This window comes from Diadema antillarum, unplaced genomic scaffold (assembly GCF_040938485.1).
Source record: "Diadema antillarum isolate AM-2024a unplaced genomic scaffold, OU_Dant_1.0 seq00001348_RagTag, whole genome shotgun sequence".
NCBI lineage: Eukaryota > Metazoa > Echinodermata > Echinoidea > Diadematoida > Diadematidae > Diadema > Diadema antillarum.
In genome coordinates, this window is record NW_027272113.1 from 1,095,023 (window position 1) to 1,115,957 (window position 20,935).

Genomic DNA, 20,935 nt, shown 5'->3' on the forward strand with positions numbered 1-20,935 from the left:
TCAATTGCATTGCAGCGTGCATCATCTTTGCATGATGCATTTCTGTTTTCAAATCCTTAACAAAAACAAAACAAAACAAAACAAAATAGCGAAAAACTTTGATATTGTGTGATGGTCCCTTTCTCAGACGCTTTCTCCTTGTTCTGTAAGTCTTGATTAAAGACAGCGGAGAGTGATATGCACTTGAAAGCTACGCTTGGAGATCGAGAGGGAGAGAGGGATTTGGAGCAAACACCAGTAATGTGTATTAATCTAAGACCCAGTTTACATCGAATCATTTACACTCGAGCAATTTTAAAAAGGTATACATAGATGAATTGTGAGAATCGTGTTAAAGATATTCCCGCATTACTAAAGGCGCGCCACTATAACGGTGGGATTGAGAAAGTCAAGCTCGGTGGCAGGTCCCCGATTTGTCGGTGTAAATCATGGAGTCAAACTATACATAGAGCATAGTACAAGCGTATTTAAGACACGTCTACGGTGTAAACCCCCAAAATTACATGGCCGAGCCCAGCAATTGAAGTGAAGGTGAGACTACCTCCCTGGTGTAATTAAAGGGGCTGTACAGTACTGGTTGAGGTGGGGATTCATGTTTTTTTACATTCCTAAGTGAGATAATGAGAGACCTCTTTTGAAATATGAAAGAGCATGTAATTTCAAAAAGGATTCAACGTTTATTTGATGAAAATTGGTTTTCAAATGGCTGAGATATCCAAAAAAGTAAAAATAATAAAAGACTACGGGCCACAACATTATTATTATCTCTTTGTTTCACCTTGATTTTGGATATCTCGGCCGCTTCAAAACCGATTTTCATCAAATAAACTTTTGATACCCCTTAGAGTTACATGCTCTTTGGCATCTCATAGAGTGGTTTCTGAATATCTCGCAAAACGTTAAAAGCTAAATCCTCACCTCGACCAGAACTGTACACACCCTTTAAGGTTTAATTCTGAATTAAAGGAGAGTACCCAATCCCTTATACATCCCTCAGTGGCACTTTGCCATTTCTATCGAAGTTTAAGGCACATTGTTAATTCTGAGAGGGGGCGCTATACCTAAATAGGTCTTTTTTGGATGAATCGATAATGGTGATGACAAAGTTTGACAAATTCGGATGTACTAAGGGTCTGAGCACATAAAGAGCTTTATAATCTACACGAGTCGAGGGAGTAATAATTCAGTAAATGGAAAATGCATTGTTATGACAATAACGCTAAAGTTTATCGGTATTTGAATAATTATTATCATTATGAATTTTCTTAATCTATATATTTGTCTTTTTATGGCATAAATGTGAAACCTCGCAGCAGTGCAATGAAATTTTGACCACCTGCGGCAAGTGAAGGATGGTGGCAGATGGACATATCGTGCAGCTTGTGGCGAAGAACTCATCTTCAAGGTCAGCAGGAACGGCGTCAACACAGTGGATCCTCTGTGAGACAAAAGGTTAGATGTCTGAGGAATACTAGCTGGTTTAATAGAGGGGTATATGGCATAAGGGCTTTAAAAGCGGAAGATTGGTAGCCGGAAAGATGGCGCTTTGAACTTCGTTAACAGGTGGAATCGAAATGTCAACGTTTACTGATCCAGAATGTCGTACATAGATTGCGCTTGCTTCAGATTTAAAAAAAAAAAATAGTTGAAAATGGCTAAGATACGAACAGAATATGTATCATTTTTCCCCCCTGGCTGTCGTATGAAATCAACGCACATTTTGTAAAAATCATTTTCGCAGTAGGATCTTACAAAATGTGTAAATCACCTGATATATGTATGGGTCGAATACACATAGAATATATTTTGTGCAATGTTTGCAAATCTGGTGAACTTAATATATTCTGCCTTGAAGAATGTCAGGTGACTTCCATTATTCATTGTATTTTATGTTTTGTTTTGTTTTGTTTTGTTTTGTTTTGTTTTGTTTTTTTTTTGCTCTTTTGCTCTACTGTCTCCTGGCTCCGTCTGGTTAGAAGCCCCAGGTATTAAACTCATACCTACATCTTCGTGAGATGCGAGTTCACGTGCTAACTACTGATGCCCTATTATGTATAATTTCTCGCATTTAGTCATCTAGAATCACTCTAATTCCACATCTGCTTTATGTTAGATTCGCCACTGATGGAACGCTCTTACGCAGTAATATCGAAGGCCAATTCGTTTCTCTCAGCTGACGTCACACTAGCAAACTTTGCAGTCTTTGGCAAGTGGAGTACACATAACTGGATAGCGCCCTCACTGACAAGCGCTGTTGCGGTATTTGATCCTGTTGAGATAGCTGTGTACTGGATTCATGAGGAAACAAACGCAATCTCCCGAACTTCTCTTCCAGATAACACAACTGCCCAGATCACTGGAGGTTAGTAGAAAGTACAAATTGCATTTCACTGGTAAGATTTAACACCCCCCCCCCCCCCCCCCCGGTCGACGGGAATAAAATCACTCTGTGACGTTAAAGCCGTTTAAAAAGAATTTCGATTGATCTTACGATCAATTTGTCTTAGGATTAATTTTTAGAGCGTAACTCATGAAATCGAGCATCTGATTAATACTGATCGTAAAATTTTTTTTGATAAAGATATTTAGGTTTGATTTAAGCATAGATTAAGTAGCAGATCAAGAGTAACTTTCTTCAAATCTCATCAATCGTAAGATCAATCTTATGATCGGTTTTTATCAAAGGGTCCAGCGAATCATAAATCGTATTTCACTCTTTCTTTCTTTGATGCTGACTTTTTTTCTTAATCTACAATTTTGTCGAATTTTGCCAAGACCGATGTATCATGAAATTGTGGAAAATTTTATCAGGTTTACTTCCGAAAAGGATGAAGTTACACTTCATGTATCATGCTATACGTGTACATGCACTTAAATGAGTGCCCATGACTAGGCCTATACTCTTAAAGGTTCATTTAACGGCGCGCTAAAAGCTTTCTTTTCATGTGCAAAAAAAACAACAACAACAACAACAAAAAACTGTGTGGCCGCGGTATGTGACGATAACAGCCAAAACCTATTGAAGCTATAGGCTAACAGGTTTGATTTTACTCGTACCTAGGTGAAAACAAAATTTATGATGACAATGATGATTCTGAATTGCATATCGATGATTATGTCCTATTACGTAGAGACCGTACAAGACATGGTGGCGGTGTGGCTGTATATATTTCAAAAAGATTCAACTATAAAATAAGAGACGATTTGAATGCATCTACTTTAGAATGCCTTTGGTTTGAATTGCATTATCCAAATAAGCCATCCATCCTTGTAGGGGAATTTTACAGACCTCCGAATTCTCACGTCGATTCTTTGACGAATTAGACAGGACTTTGGATTCTGCTCTCTCGGAACATATGAGTTGTATTATATTAGGTGATTTCAATTGTAATTATATGCCACACCAATATGATGTGAATGCCGAAAAAGTTATGTTTTATACAAATATGTACGGACTAAGTCAGTTAATTGATACTGCCACAAGAGTTACAAATACTGCTTCTACTTTAATTGATTTGATATTTGTATCAGACAAAGAACTTTACAGTGAATGGGGAATATTTGAGACTAGCATTAGCGATCATTATTTGGTATATGCTATTCGGGACTTCAGTGCAAAGATCCATCAAAAATCTGAATGTGCGGAATTTCGCTCATTCAAAAATCTTAATGAGGAGGAATTTTATCGTGATTTGAGAAGTGCTCCGTGGCAGGTCATAAAAGATATAGACGACGTTGATGATGCGTGGGATATGTGGTTGACTCTTTTCAATGATATTATCAACAAGCACATACCTTTGCGCAAAAAGCGGATAAGAAAACATGCATGTCCATGGATATCTGATGAGATTGTTAAGCTCATGACGGAACGTGATAAAGTTCTCAAAGCTGCTAAATCTAACAATAGTGATGATCTTTGGAATACCTATAAATATCTAAAAAACAAAGTTACTCATCTCATGAGAATAAGAAAAAAACAGTATAACACTGACCAAATTTTACAAAATCGTAACAACAGTAAGAAAATGTGGAAGAGCTTGAGGGAACTTACTCCTAAATCATCACCCATTTCTCCCAATACCATAAAGGTTGATGATGCAGAAGTATCGGACGACGCAAGTATTGCTGAAGCATTCAACAATTTTTTAATATCTAATGCTACTAAAATTACAAAAGACCTGCAGAGGAATACTTCGCAAATGATATTTGATTGAGGACAAAGGCTTTGTTCCATCTCATTCTCAATTTAATTTAAGTATGATAACGAGAGATTTTGTATTGAGACAGATCGAGCTTCTTGGCATAGATAAAGCAACCGGAGAAGATCACATCGGCTGCAAACTTTTAAAGATGACAAAGAATGTTATTGCAGAATCTCTTTGCGATATTATCAACAAATCCCTGTCTACGGGAGTTGTTCCACGTGAATGGAAAAAGGCTCGGGTAGTACCGATATTTAAAGCGGGAGATATTTCTTCGTTGAATAACTACCGCCCCATCTCAATCTTACCAACAGTGAGTAAAATTATCGAAAGGGCCGTACATCAACAACTGAGCGAATTCATGAATGCGAATGATTTACTACACCCTAATCAATCTGGTTTTAGACCATTTCATTCCACATCAACTGCTCTTGCAAAACTTGTGAATCAGTGGTCTTTGAATATAGATAATAATCAAATTTCTGGAGTTGCCTTCATAGATCTTCGGAAGGCATTCGACACTGTAGATCATGACCTACTTTTACATAAATTTAAGTGTATAGGGTGTAGTAAGACGACTGTAGATTGGTTTAAATCCTATTTAAGTGACAGACAGCAAGTGACGCAATTCAAAGGAGCCAAGTCCCACCCTTCAACTATTAAATTGGGTGTACCTCAAGGGTCAATTCTTGGTCCCCTTTTATTTTCAATATATGTCAACAGTCTACCCGAGTGTACTTCAGATGGTGTTATAGATATGTACGCTGACGATACGACCCTCACTGTCAGTGCTAATGACGCAACAGTTTTAGAAGAAAAGATAACTGTTGCACTAAATAAAGTAATGGGGTGGATTAAGAAAAATCGGCTCGTCCTTAACACTGACAAAACTTCTGTCATGATTATCGGCTCCCGTGCTAATCTCGGGAAAATTGAAAATTTCAGTATTTCATTAGATGGTAGTCGGATTAAAAGAGTTCAGTTCACTAAATGTTTAGGTGTTTTAATAGATGAAGAACTGAAATGGTCTAAACAAATCGAAAATGAATGTAAACGTACCCAAAAAAGTGTCTGCATGATAAAGAGAGCGAAGGCCTTTTTACCCCAACAATCCCTAAAATTACTTTATAATAGTCTAGTGTTACCACAATTTGATTACTGTTCTGTTGTTTGGTCAAACAGATTTCAATACCATACAACTAAGCTAGAAAAAATTCAAAAGAGGGCAGCAAAAATAATTTTGGACAAAACATATGACACACCGTCGGCTGATTTATTCAAACGTCTTAAATGGATGACACTAGACAAACGTTTTGATTTCAGCCGCGTTATGATGATATATAAATGCGTCCATAACTTAGCACCTTCGTACCTTCAGGTGCACTTAGTTAAGCCTAGTGATGTACATGAACATCATACAAGGCTAATAGACAGTGGAAATCTATGTGTGCCAAGATTTCGCTCTGATTGTCACAAGTGCAGCCCAATCGTATCCTCTGTACTTGAATGGAACAGGCTAGATCATTCAATTAGATCAGCTTCTTCCATATATTCATTTAAGAGATTGTTTAAGCAAAGTTGCTATTTGTAAGTAACACACGAAATTCATTCTGGGCTTTATCATTCCTGTATAATAGCGTTTTTAATTGTTATTTCGGCATTCTGGTGAACTCTTGCTGTGGCATGTACTTTTTATGTTACTTTGCAATGTACAGTATGCTGGTATGTATCTACACTGTATTATGTCATCTTCTGTATATACGTTTTGCTATTGAATGTACATATGTTCATCAATATTATTCAGGGCTCCATGGAAGACCACTATTTATTGGTGAATGGACTACCCTGACAAAAGATTAGAAATAAATAAATAAATAAATAAAAATGCGTGTCATGATTAACTCAGCGTTCACAAAACTACGTCACAGACGGTATTCTCCATGAACAGTTGCATTGTGGAACTCATTTCTTTTTATTTCCATGTACCGCGTGTCTTCTCTTCCCCTCCCCTTTCTTCCTCCCCTCTCTTCCTACCCGTCTCCCTGTATATCTTGCTCACTGAGTTCTTCACTCAAACCAATGAGTTCAAACTCCGTAGTCAAACGTACAATTAATCTTGGGATTTCCAGTTAAAGCGGCTGTCCAATATAGCGCAGAGTATGGTCAGGAGGTCTGATTGGATTCGATGCCCCCGAGGGAATTCGAGAACCACGAATGGCTCCCGTCAGCCACAATTCACTGAATACTATTATTGTGTGCATTGAAGCTCACACTCATCGTTAACGGTCGACTCTTGACCACGGAAATTTTCGAATAATATCCGAACTGGGCCAACCTTCCAACTCCGCGAATCCACACGCCCGCCGGAAACTATACGACTTACGACTACACGTCTGACAGACAATAGATCTGAAATAAACACACGTATTTATTCCGAGGATATTATGATTTATCTCGGATCCAAAGTCTGTCAGTCGTATAGTTGACGTGTAGTCGTGAGTCGTATACTGTGCGGCGGGCTTTACAACTATTATTGTCGTTTCAAGGTCTGCCGGGCAAAGGACTCGCCTTGAGTCTTGATCACACGAACCACCACATCTATCTACTGACCTACAACGGAATTGACGATACCTCGACAGTTTTGCGTACCGGAATGAGCAGGGGTCCAATACGTACTATTCTGAGGCTTCGTAACCGTGGCATGATCCCGAGAATGCATCTTAACCCCACAAACAGGTTTTTGTCCTTACATTCCATTCTTGTTATTGTGAAGCAAAGTTGTTAATGTATTAATCGAAATTGCGACCATTTCATTTTCGAAATTGCTCTGGGTTATTATCAATCATTCACTTTCACTAGATCGCAACTTAACGAAGAAGTGTATTCAAGGGGAAATCCAGTCCAAATATAAGCTAGTCTGCTAAGAAAAAGTAAAATAAAACGAGTTCAAAGGTAAAATTTGGATTGAAATCGAATGACAAATAAGGAAGTTATTACAAATAAGGAAGACATTTTGAACTTTCGGTTTTTTTTTTTTCTGCAAACATTTCTTGAAGGGTCAATATGAATTTGCAATAACAAAGTCAGCATTATCCCTTAACTTGCCAGATAGTTTGTTCAGAAAATTTTTACATTCTATTTTTTTTTCATTCTAACGCAATCATTCCCGAGACTAAAATCGTGATATATCTAACTGATCACTAAACATGGTAAATATTCTGAAGTTATTCAACCAGGAGTAACATCATGTTTCAGGCTTCACTGATAGAAGAATTGAATTTTTGTATTTTTTTTTTTTGTCATTTCATCTTGTTCACTTTTTTTTTGTCGTTTGTGTGTGTGTGAGTTAACATAATATTATAAAGTGTACTCAGGACCTGTAGTTTCCTTGCGTTATATCGAAGGTTTGTTACAACCGAACAGAAAACAAATGAAAATAGATAAACTGAGGCGGTTATGTTGTAGCCTGAATTTTTACCTCGTTGATACCGGAATTCCGTTATAACCGTGTTCGTTATTACGGGAGTGCACTGTATAGTTAATGCGTGTGTACTCTAATTGAAACGGTGAATTCCAACATATTATTAACCCTTACATTTAGCAGAGGTTGAAAGACTGATAAACTTTTTTTTTTCTAATTTAGCATTTTAGAAAATGTTAAACAGTGATTTTTGTTTTTGGTCAGCACTGTTCAATTTAACATTTCAAATTACATTCAATTGTTTGAAAGTAGTGAAATACCATTCACTAAACATGGTAATTTGATAAGCATTTCAGGATGTCATGACAGCAGTAGCTACATCAATGGATCACTAAAGCCTAGCTCACACCTTTGCGTTTCGAGCTTGCGTTCAGCTGCGTATTGCCCGAACGCAGTCTAACGCAGCCCAACGCAGCACTACGCAATGAAACGAGCTAATACGAGGTTAATACGCAGACTAACGCAGAGGCTTTGCGTTCTAGCTCGCTAGTTTGAAATTTTTTCAAACATCCGCAACTGAACGCAAGATCAAAATTCATACGAGCTAAGACGAGGGGCAACCATTTAGTGCGAGCAAGGACGAGCAAGGGCGAGCGACAACGAGCTGCTTAACGCAGGCCAACGCAGCTTTACTTTGAACTGCGTTTCACTGCGTATGGTTACGATACCTGCTCGCTTCACCTCGACTTACCTCGCTTTCGTTCGCGTTACCTCGCTTTACCTCGCATCACCTCACTCTACTCCTAGTACTCTGCTCGCATTAGCAAGGACCGTTGCGGATGTAACTCGCTTCATTGCGAATCTAGCTCGTCCGTCGCTCGCTCCCCCTCGTTCATCCTCGCCTTACCTCGTTCCTCCTCGATCCTGTTCGATGCTGCTCGCTTTAGCTCGCTATGACTGCGTATACATCTGTTCATACAAAATCTAGTTAGATTTAATTAGAATTCACTTAGTTGACTAAGAAACACAATATGCTTATCAAATCATGAAGCTTTTGGAATGATTGTGTGCTTTCAGCAACATCAGATTCAAACATATCAGTTTTTAAAAACACCTCAAACTGAGTTTCCCGCTGTTATTGTAGGTTTTGTGGAAAATCTTTTTTTTTCTCAGAATTGTATTACCACTCAATGTATATGGCTGAAAAGTAATTTTTTTAACACAGTAATATGCTCTGTTTAGTCCTCAACAACTGCAGGTAATGAGCAAGGTTGTCATTCCTGTTATAGTGACCGTAGGCAAGCCCTTTTGAAATAACCTGTAGTGAAAATAATGTCCTGACCCAAAGCGACATTAAGGGTGACCCTATAAGGAAAAGTTGACTTCAGACCATGAAAACAACATTCAGAATCGATTTCATTGACCCAGAAAACCTATAATACAGATTTTGAAAATTATTGTGAAATGTTTACTTTTTTAAACAATGGAAGTGACTTTTGAATTTCAGATGGCGGCCATATTGGATTTGGCCAATATGGCCTCAGGGCGCCCTTCTTGGCGCCCATAAAAAATTGAAATACACTATTATGCTTTTGGCAACACGTGTACCAAATTTACTGCTTTTTGAAGAATTTGAACCAAAAAGTCCTTGTGCCCCCCCCCCCCCCCCTCGTAACTGTAAAATGTCAAAATTTTTATACCAGTGAAGCTCTCTATACGAGCTTATACGCAGCAGGGCGAATTGATACGCAGCGGATCGAGCCGGAACGAGTAACAGTCGAGTGGATAAGCAGTGAAACGAGGAGAAGCGAGTTCATGCGAGCTGCTACGAGCTAGTGCGAGATGCCAGCGAGCAACGAACGAGTGGCGAACGAGGTACACGCGCAACGGAGCGAGCAATCTTCGTACTGAATCGTACTGTTACGAGCAAAAGCGAGCTGGAGCGAGGTGAAAAGCAAACTAAGGCAACCGTAGGCAACCATTTTGTACAAAATATACGAGCTACAACGCAACAATGTGACTGCTACAAAATATTTTGCCGCGGAGTGCTGCGTTAGGCTGCTTTAAGGCTGCGTTCGACTGACGCAGCTATACGCAGCTAAAACCGCAAAGGTGTGAGCGTTTACTGGGTCAATAAAATTAGAAAATGCTAACATTTAAAACTTTAGCTCTTAGCTCGAGTATTCGAATAATCATATATAAAAATCTATTATTTGTTCGATTTTTCAATATGACTCGCATTCTTTTTTTTATCGTATTTTTTTCATTTACCACAGGATGGTTTATGCGGTATTCAATCACGGAATCACTGGGGTATCATTGAACGGACGCAGCAAGCATGAGATCCCTGCAACATCGAATTTGTTCGATTACAGCATTGAAATCGAACGAAGAGACGGTACTTGTTACAATGTGCAATGTTACACAAAGTCTTATCTGACGTCATGATAGAGTTAATTGGACATAATGGTAGAAATATTTGTGGCACTCAAGGGCTTTGCAGCCTTTCCTCATTGCAGTGTTAATGCTTAGAATACAATACAATATTTCGATCGATTTCAAGATATGAAACAAACGACCGCTTACAAAAAATCTGTGTACTGAGGAAACTTTTGTACTTAGATGACCGTATAGGCCTATTATGTAATTATGGGGGGGGGGGGGGTCTCAAATACTCAGAAAAAGAAAAAAAGAGTTTTCATTTCTTGTGCATGCTAATTACATTTCTCGTCGTGGATATTCAACATGTCAAATCTCTACGACTGGCCATAAGACCCAGTCGTATGATACTTCCGGTCTTAATGTTGTGCGACTGGTCGGATCGTATGGTGTGCGGAGGGCTTTACGCCATAGGTTATGGGAACCTTCACGCCCTTATCTTTTGTGCCGACGTTATACAAGTGTAGCTTTTTCTAGAGACCCTGCAATGTGGGAACACCACTGATTTGAAGACTGGCCCGGATCGGTTATGCTCGAGAATCTTCGTAATGAATTGTGTATACATTTATCTCTGATCTCTGTGTTATAGTAAGGAATACACACACAGCCGAACAATCCCGACTGTAGTCTGCAGTCGACCATTACCGATGAGCATAAAATGTGTACACTTTGAACAATGCTCATAAATTGGTGGACCGGTGCTATACGTGGTGGTTTTTCGAATGGGCAGCCGTCGGGATTTGAGAATGATTCGGGCCAACTATTCCTACTGGAAAGAACACAGTGTCCCACAGTGTGTTCAGAGTGTGTTCGATGATGTGTTCGTATAGTCGACTATAAGAAAATGTTCGAATTCAAACGGGTGAAGATGATTTCACACTGTGGTGTGGTTTTCACAGAGTGTTCATAAAAAATTATACTAATGCTGTGTTTCACACTGTGAATTGACGACTCACAATGTGTTAACACTGTGGTTCTCACACGATGGGGCACTGTGTTCTTTTCAGCAGGGATGAATTCCCGCGCTTCGCGGTATTCAACATACAACAGCTATGACAAACCCACCACTCAATTTATATGACTGAAATATATCTGCGATGTACATTGAAGGAAAGATCAAGGTAAATGTTAGCCTGTATACACAACCATCGCTCTCTTTTTCTACTTGTTCTTCAGATACGCGCGTCCACCGATGCACTGCGGCTAATGGTGTAGTGCGGATTTACATGATTTATTCTGACGGAAGGGAAGGGAGTATGTCTTTTAAGGATGCTGGAATTTCATGGTGTATCATTCGTCACTTTCGGGGCCCTTCTTTCCTGATGTTTACCAGCAATGGCATGATCAACTTACGAACATTATCAAACATAGACTTTGTATATTTGGCACGCTATATCTTTCGAAAGAGTCGTTCAGAAAACCGCATACTTTTTGAAAATGTGCTGCAATTCAATATTGTGAATGTTTTCATTTAATGGTCATGTGGGATTAATTTCCAAATTTAAGAGCTTTTATGGGCTTCAGAAGTAATCTGAAAAAAAAAAGTCAAATGGAATATTGCACTTTATTAATCCATCAATAATTTATGCGAGTAGTGATAGAAAATGCTTTAATACTTCCTCCAGAACGTAAACTCTATAGCGTGAAGAAAAAAAAAGCCTAGCTTGGTACAGATGAATTTCCTTCAGGGCTTGTTCCGCAGTCTAATCCACACAGATCATTGAACAACATCAAACCAATTTAAAGGCATTATTTACCATTAGCAGATGAAACAAAAACCCAGCTTTAGTGCTTCAAAAATGCATGTAGTTCTAAAATGTGAGTCAGTCATAGAAACACCAATTCCTATTAAAACTCCCGATTTACCTATGTGGTCTGCAGATTCTTTTGGTATCTGACTTCATTAGAATAAGGACTCTTACATAACAGAATACTTATTTAAACGGTAATTTCAGATGAATCATTATAGACAGAGCGAGATATATTAGTTTTATATGCACGCTCTACGAAGTGAAGTGCATTGTGGGCTCACGCGCTAATGGTCAAAGGTCAAAAGTAAAAAAAAAAAATACTAGCGTTACACCCCCATATCTCTGACTCCTATATGAGGGCATTTCATTAAACTTTATACGGTATAAAAATATCACCACATGAGCATTTTCGAAAGTATTCGTCAATGGGGCTTTCGGTCAAAGGTAAAGTAGCAATGCTATAAATCATAGCATGACTCAGGTAAACACAATACTTATTCGTGAAATCACACTGTTTCATGTATACGGAGACGAACCTTAGAAATAACTTCTATAAAGTATGGTGAACGAGAAAAAAAGAAAGACGATGTTCATTAACAAAGTGATTAATACATTTCTGGAAAGCTTAAGTCTCTAGGAATATAAATGATTATCTTTCAGAAGGTAAAAACGTCTCCAGAAACATGAAGAGATGGTGTTTTGAGACCCCTTTTGACCACCTGAACCCGATCTGACGGCGAAATTTTGGTGACCAGAATTATGACGCCACGAAATATACACACCCCATCCACACAGTGGGCTCCGTCTATGGAAAGCCGTTGCGGACATAGGACCTAATTCGTTTGGGGCATACGTATGGAAACGGGAATACATATGCAACTACCTTTAGCAAACGTTTGCTAATTGACCAATCAGCGAGTGTTGTTTGGGAAACGTTTGCAAGTTTATTTATTTATTTGTTTTTGTTAGCAAACGTATGCCGTTTTTATACGTATGCGCAGAATACCAGTAAATTGATTTTCAAGGCAACCAAGGAAGTTAGCTGTTAGAACCAGCTGATCAGCTCAGTACGGCTCCGTACGACTCAGTACTGCTCAAGTCAGCTCTGTATGGTCAATAAAACTCAAGTGGAAACGAATTGCGGTAAGTGCAAAAGTTTCAACAAAAGCGTCGAAAAAGACGGCTGTTCCGGAGCGAAAATTGGTGAAGTACTGTAAATCAGTAAGTTTTAACTCGCGATTTCTCAGTGGCGCGATTTTTTTTTAATAAGTCACATTAAAAATCTGTTTTAGGAGACATTTCCCTCTGCTTTGACACCTTCTTTTATATTTTCTTGATTCTAATGTCTTGTTCACGATACTTAAAGTGTTTACACTTAAAACTATAAAACCTTTATACACTGTACAATGAGTCTGTAGAAAAATATTTGAGAAATGCGGTTAAGTCAAGAGAACATTTCACTTTTTGCACATATTTTTTGAATGGACGACAACATTGTTGAAAGACAGAGATAATTTGCGAATTTGAGAATCCTCACTGGTGTCTTGAGCTGGGACCCTTGGCCTTTCTCACCACCACAGTGTGTACCTGTATGTGCTCTATCTTCTCGTTTTATTTTGCTAAAATCTATAAAACTATCTTCGTGTTTCTGTGGTCACGTTTCATAAAAAAGAGGTGACCATCAAAGTTTAAAACGAAATAAAAATAGACCCTTAGATAGATATTGCGTTACTACAATTTGCTATTGTAATTATTGCTTCATTTTGACAGTGTGGGTTATGATTTATTCAATTTATTTTCTCATTTCATACTGAAAGAAAATCCTGTAACGGGGACACGAGTCGCTCAATATACAAACGTCTACTATTGAACAAATAATTATACTATATATATATATATATATATATATATATATATAACGTATATAAACAAATATATATACACTTACATATCAAGCACTGCGTGTCACAGACATATCTTTTACGCCTGTGCATACATTTTCGATATCTGATCTATTTTTTATGCTTTACTTTGCATCTGTATTAAAGAGAACCACATAAATATGATCACAATATGTAATTGTTTCGTTCTCTATATAAATGTAAGTTTTCCCGGTGAATTTCATACTTTGGTCATTCAAGTTCCTATTCCGAGCATTCAGTTTCACTCATTCCGCGCTCTCAGCACCGAATCAGGAATCAAATTCAAAATCCGGTCATTCGAATTCACTACGGGGGCATTCAAATTCACTATGGGAGCATTGAAATTCACTGTCGGAGCATTCAAATTTACCATCGGAGCATTCAAATTCAAAAGTGGAGCACGCATTTCAGCAATGAGCATTCAAAGTCGTCAATAGGCAACCATGTTCCAAATACGTGCATTCAATTCAAAAAAAGTCCTGAATATAGTCAGTATGCAACATGGTATGGGGTAGTGTATTATTATGTGTCTTTTACATTAAGCATTGAATACATTTGACTCTATGATGAAGGTTATTTATTTTGCAGTATGGAGGTCCACCTGTTCATTGAAAAATTTGAACTTTAGCTTCACGAAAAGGAATATACAGGCACACGTCCCTCGGATAGGACATAAAATGGAGGTCCCATAACCATGTGTGAGAGAGTCACAACTCATGCACGTAAAAGATCCCACTTCTTATTCATCGCAAAGACCAGTGTTTTTTGTTTCGTTTTTGTTTTTGTTTTTGTTTTTTGTTTGTTTTTTGTTTGTGTTTTGTTTGTTTGTTCGTTTGTTTGTTTGTTTGTTTTTTTTTTGTTTGTTTGTTTGTTTGTTTTGTTTTGTTTTTTTTTTTGGGGGGGGGGGGGGGCTTGTTTGTTTTGTTTTTTAACCCGGTGAAATGGTGCCACCTAATTTCCAACTGCACCTCATGGAAGAATAAACCAGCCGTCTTCTTAAATAGAAAATGAAAAACAAACAAACGAACAAACGATTTCGACTACAATATACGTCTTGTTTGTTGTTTCTTGCTGTCTTATTGGTTTACTTTTGCGAGAATATGTGAGATCTTTGTTTCAGTTTGTCTTTAGATTGATGCATTGTCATTATGTAGTTTGCGTTGGGGCGTTGTCACCATGAAGAATAATCAAGATATATGATCAGATTGTCGTCGTCTTGTTTGGATGCACTGCTGATTGGGTGAGATGAAAACGAAATAGAACTCCATGAATGAAATTGATCGCTCGGATTTTGAATTTGAATGACAAAGGTATTGAATTGACCGGGATAAGCTATATAAATAAATACATAAATATTGCAAAAGCATGCCCGATTCTGAAACGATTCTTTCATACCCCTTTTCACGTTCCGCTCCCCGGAAGGTGAAAGAGATGAAGAGATGATGAAGAGAGCGGTGTTTGGGACTATCCTGTTTCAATTTTAATGTAACTCGAACGTATTCTCCGTCTTTGTCTTGGTTTGCTGCCACTACGTGGCTTTAGTAGTTATGACCTCCGTGATCAAAATGACTGATTGCCAAAACGAATATTATCCTTACAGTGGAGCATCAGGCCAACTTTGTAAGACGGTGAGTAGGATGATAATGATGTAGGCCCCCTAAATCTAATGTGCATGAATTTGGCCACAGAAAGCAGCGTGTATGTCTACCTGTCATGTACAAGTCATGTTGTGTGCACATACATTAGCCTAGTTCACACGTGCAAAATAGCGGGATGACGATCGCGATCCACATCTCGAGTTTTTTTTGCGAGCGTCCACACGTACCAAATTAGCGGGATAGCGATCGCGATCGGTATGTTATCTCTTTCGGCAATTAGCGGGATAATTCGGTGCGTGTGGACGCTCGCCAAATTAGCGGGATACCGATCGCGATCGCTGTCCCAACAATTTGGTACGTGTGGACGCTCGCAAAAAAACTCGAGATATGGATCGCGATCGTCATCCCGCTATATTGTACGTGTGAACCCGGCTACTGACGCGCAAAAAAAACAAAAACAAAAAAAAAAAAAAAAAAAAAAAAACACAAAAAGCAATGGACAAAGGGAAGTGCGCCCAGGCAGTGATAGAGAAGGGCGCTGTGTGACCCAGTTTGCAGGCTTTGCTGTTATCTCGATCAGCAATTGGCGGGATAATTCTGTACGTGTGGACGCTTGCAAAAAACTCGAGATTTCGAGCGCGATCGCTGTCCCGCTAATTTGGAGCGTGTGAACGGTTGCAAAAAATCTTGAGATATGGATCGCGATCGTCATCCCGCTATTTTGTACGTGTGAACCCGGCTCTTTGGCATTCACCACTGCGCTTCAAACAGTCCACAATCAGCACATGCGCGCAATATGCAAACTACAGTCACCACTATACTAAGCGCCTCGTGGTGTCACATGACACGCGCAACCAGGGTCAAAGTTCCATGCTTCAGGCAGCCTCATTGCCACTCCACTACACTGTCACTACCACAAACACCTTGGCCCGAATTAACGAAATAGGACATGCGACACTTGGCGCCCCAGACAAAACAAGGAAAAGTAGAAATTACGCGGTGCGTAAAATATGTCCCCGCCGGAAGTAGCATTTAGTAGCAAAATGTTCAATATCGGTAAAAAAATCAAGGTCACAGGTCAAAGAAGTCAAAGGTCAAAATTCTGTGTAGAAGTTTTGAAGCCCTCACCTAGTGCCATCACAAAAAGCAAACGGAATCGAAATCGGGTTAGAAATGGCAAAGGAGTAGCATTTTGTAGCCAATGTACAATATAGGTCAAAAATCAAGGTCAAAGGTCAAAGAAGTCAAAGGTCAAAATTCTGTGTAGAGGTTTTGAAGCCCTCACCTAGTGCCATCACAAAAAGAAAACGGAATCGAAATCGGGTTAGAAATGGCAAAGGAGGAGCATTTTGTAGCCAATGTACAATATAGGTCAAAAATCAAGGTCAAAGGTCAAAGAAGTCAAGGGTCAAAATTCTGTGTAGAAGTTTTGAAGCCCTCACCTACAGACTGTAGTGCCATCACATAAAGCAAACGGAAATGTAATTGGGTTAGAAATGGCAAAGGAGTAGCATTTTGTAGCAAAATGTACAAGGCAGGTCAAAAATCAAGGTCAAAATTCTGTGTAGAAGTTTTGAAGCCCTCACCTAGTGCCATCACAAAAAGCAAACGGAATCGAAATCGGGTTAGAAATGGCGAAGGAGTAGCATTTTGTAGCCAATGTACAATATAGGTCAAAAATCAAGGTCAAAGGTCAAAGAAGTCAAAGGTCGAAATTCTGTGTAGAAGTTTTGAAGCCCTCACCTAGTGCCATCACATAAAGCAAACGGAATCGAAATCGGGTTAGAAATGGCGAAGGAGTAGCATTTTGAAGCAAAATGTACAATATCGGTCAGAGGTCAAGGTCAAAGGTCACAACTGAAATTCTGTGTAGAAGTTTCAAAGCTCCCATGTAGTGCTATCATATAAAGCAAACAGAATCAAAATTGGCTCATAAATGACAGAGAAGTAGCAAATTGAACATTTTGATCACACACGGACGCACAGACAGACGGACGGACGGACAGACAGACGGACGGACGGACACACGGACACACACACGTACGGAGCCCGTTTCATAGTCCCCTGCTCGAACTCGTTCGGCGGGGACAACTACGGCCTGTGTTCATGGTTTAAACTACGACTGACTAATCAGGAGAACTTACAAGCTGCAACTCATACGACGATACGACTAATGGTACAGTACTTCACACCACCACTGACTGGACACTAATAGTGAAGCACAGGCAACCAAGTATGTAAAAGAACAGTACTTAAAGAAATTGCGATAACAATGTTTGTTCAGATATAGTAATTTGAATCATTTGTTTTATAATAACGTATGTACATAGTATTGGGCTCTTCAACCCAAAGGGTAAAATGGGGTAAATGAAACACCAGGGCAAGTGGGACACTTGAAGGATTATGTGTTACATAGTTTAGAAGGCATTTGTAGGGTTAAAGGTATCGTAGGAACATAGAAATATGAAGAAACAAAATGGAAGCCTCCTTGTCAAAAAACAACAAAAAACGAACAAACAAAACAAAATCCAAAACAAACAAACAAACAAAACAAAATCCAAAACAAACAAACAAAGGAATCAGAGCTAAAATTGTCCAAAATTATGAACATACCACAGTCTGACTCCAAGATTTTGCGTCATAACTATTCTATGAATAACAGTGAATAAGACATGGTGATGTTTAGTATCTTATTTGTTTCAAAAAGCGTATTTTAGTGACGGAATTCAGCGATATACAACAGATGACCAGAAGTTATAACAAAACATACGCAAACTTTTACTCTTTTATCAATCAGTTGAATTTCGATTCGGGCATTTCCTCGCCCGATGAAATATTGATCGACGCTGTGCTGATGGCGACGTCATTATTGAGAAATATGTAGCCTTCTGTCTCTGCTTTGTTTCATTCTGATTCATTTCAGTCTCTTTTTTTTTCCTTCAAAATTTTTCTTTGACAAGTTAACACTTCCGAAAATTCCTGAAGGACTCGTTTTAGTTTTTAGAAGATTTTTGAAATAAAAATGATAGTTTTGTGGCCTGTATGAGGCCATGGCGTGAGGGCGGCAAATTTGAAAAAAAAAAAACAAACCCAAAGAACCACATAATAAATAAAAAGTCCCGGGCCCTGTTTCATGCAGCTGGTCGTAAAGTTACGAACAACTTATGAACGACTGGTGATCAGTTCTTATGCTGAATTATTGAAATTCTGATAAGTATAGCACATCACAACTAATCACCAGTCGCTCGTAAGTTGTTCGTAACTTTAAGAACAGCTTCATGAAACACCCCCCAAGATTGTTACCAAACACCTCACTTGCAAGATTTCAAATCACATCTCAGCGGCAAACGAGTCTTTTCAAAGATAGATCTTGTTCGTGCTTATCCTGTGGAGCAGACGACATACCGAAGACTGCACTCATTACACCATTTGGACTTTTCAAATTTGATCGAATGCCTTCCAGACTTCGGAATGCTGCACAATCATTTCAACGGCTGACGGACGAAGTCGTGAGAGGACTGCAATTTGTGTTTGGACGACTTACAGGAATACGGCATCGTCATTAACCATGTGGTCGACGAACACATAATCAGGCCTTTGGACGAGAAAGTGCAACACATCTTGATCTAGACAACTCTGTGCATAACTCCAGGATTTCACGCAAAAAAAAAAAAAAAAATCTGCCCCATCCCCACGCGCAGACAACGTACACCATAAACTATGCGAACTCCGATTTTTTTCTACATCGAGTCACGTGTTCATCAGGAAAGGACGCAGTATTAAGTAAACCCCTTGAACCGCCCTTCCGAAGCCCTTTCCTTGTCCTTCGTCGTATTGACGAGTTTTTCGGCATAGACATTGACCGTAAGCAAGAAAAGGAAAGTATTGATCGCCTGAAGCCAGCATTATTTGGGAAAGGACTACACATTTTCTCCAGTGCCATCGGATCCAAAACTTTCAGTGAAAGCCTCATCATCACTGCCTGCAGGACCACCATCATCCACCCCTGCTCCTGCAGCAACCTCTCCTGAAGCAACCTCTCCTGAATCCCCACATGCAAGTGAGGTTGTCTTCATCAGATATGGATCGCTATGGCTACAGTGTCTTCATCATCCTCAAGCCTACGTACACTATACAATCAGAACAATCGCACAAGAGGCGAAAACAGAGAGGACTTGAAATAGAAGTAAATCCATGTTTCATGGTCGCAGTAAAAAAAAAAGAGACAGTCATCAAACGTTTTGGACGAGTGGCTCTAGAGAACATGTTATCAAGAAAACAAGCCATCGAAAAAAATGTCTTGAATGACAATTCCACAGGGGAAGGAATGCTGACGAGCCTTCAAGGTTTCATAGAAGACTTCAACACAAAAGTAGGGTCATCATGCATGGCGATGGACATGGTGGAGGAAAAGTTGATTATGGCCATTTGCAGATCTTTAATGACAAAAGTCCATACTGACCTATGGCATACAGGTGAGCTAGTCTTCGTCAGATATGGATCACTATGGCTGCAGTGTATTCGCTATCCGCAAGCCTACCCCGCATTATACGATTATACCAGTCGCAAGACTAGACAGAGTATGAGCCGGGTCATACGACCAGTCATGCAACTTGACACCACATACTATTATGACCAGACTACACAGCTAGGCTTAAGTACACCATACAGTGGGATGACTGGTTGAACGCCCATGACCGGTCGTGAAATTTTGACAAGTCAAATCTCTATGACTGGCACAAAGACCCAGTCGCACAACTCTAAACTGCAGGGCTGGTGACGCCACACTTGTGGTCTAAGGTCCTATGACCAGTAAATTGTGACAAAGTCGTATAGTGCGTTGTGGTCATTACACATAGCTTTGCTGGGGAACTTCCACTGGGTTTTCTTATCACCACATAAAAAAACCCAAAATATCATTAAGGCTGCTTTTCAACTCTACTGTGGTTTCCTTCCTGACGGCTGCTTGGAGGGAGGGGAAAGGGAGAAGGGTCCATTTTGTTTATGGTGGATGATTGCCATGCAGAGCAGTAGGTCATTCAGGACCTCTTCCCTAATGCATCTACGTCTCCTTTGCATATCTTGCTGGGTGATGGAGACGGATACCAAAGCATCAGCCCCTTCTCATCTCAGGCATCTCAAGCGACTTGTTTTCAAAGTAACAACGGGATTTGTGTTGGCCAATCCTCAATCTGCTCTCAGTGGTAGCGCCGATGTATGCTCTTATTTCCAGTCCAGCATCAGTTCCAATCATATGGTTTTACCAGTGGCAAATTAAATCATGAAAGTACAAATTAACTAATGTCAATATGTATCACTTCATGGTTTATATGTTTTCATAACCATATTGTAATCGTTTATATGAGTAAAGAAGGCATATTAAAGTCATACATTTAAATTTTTGTTTATCTTCTTGTGAATAGGATCTGTTTGACAACATTTACAATGGTTAAAGTGTGATTATGTAGAAGATAAACGGATAAAGAAATAAGTATTATTCACTCATTTTCAAGAAGCAAAAATGTTGTTAAATTACGAAGGCAAGATTACTTGAATACATAACAAAGAAAAAGTAATGGTTCACATGCTTTTACTAACAGTG

At 39.1% G+C, this 20,935-nt stretch overlaps 1 pseudogene; it reads left to right on the forward strand.

Moving 5' to 3' along the window:
- The first annotated feature begins 1,352 nt into the window (after positions 1 to 1,352).
- Positions 1,353 to 20,935, forward strand: part of LOC139708545 (guanylate cyclase soluble subunit beta-2-like) — an 81,093-nt pseudogene continuing 61,510 nt past the window's right edge.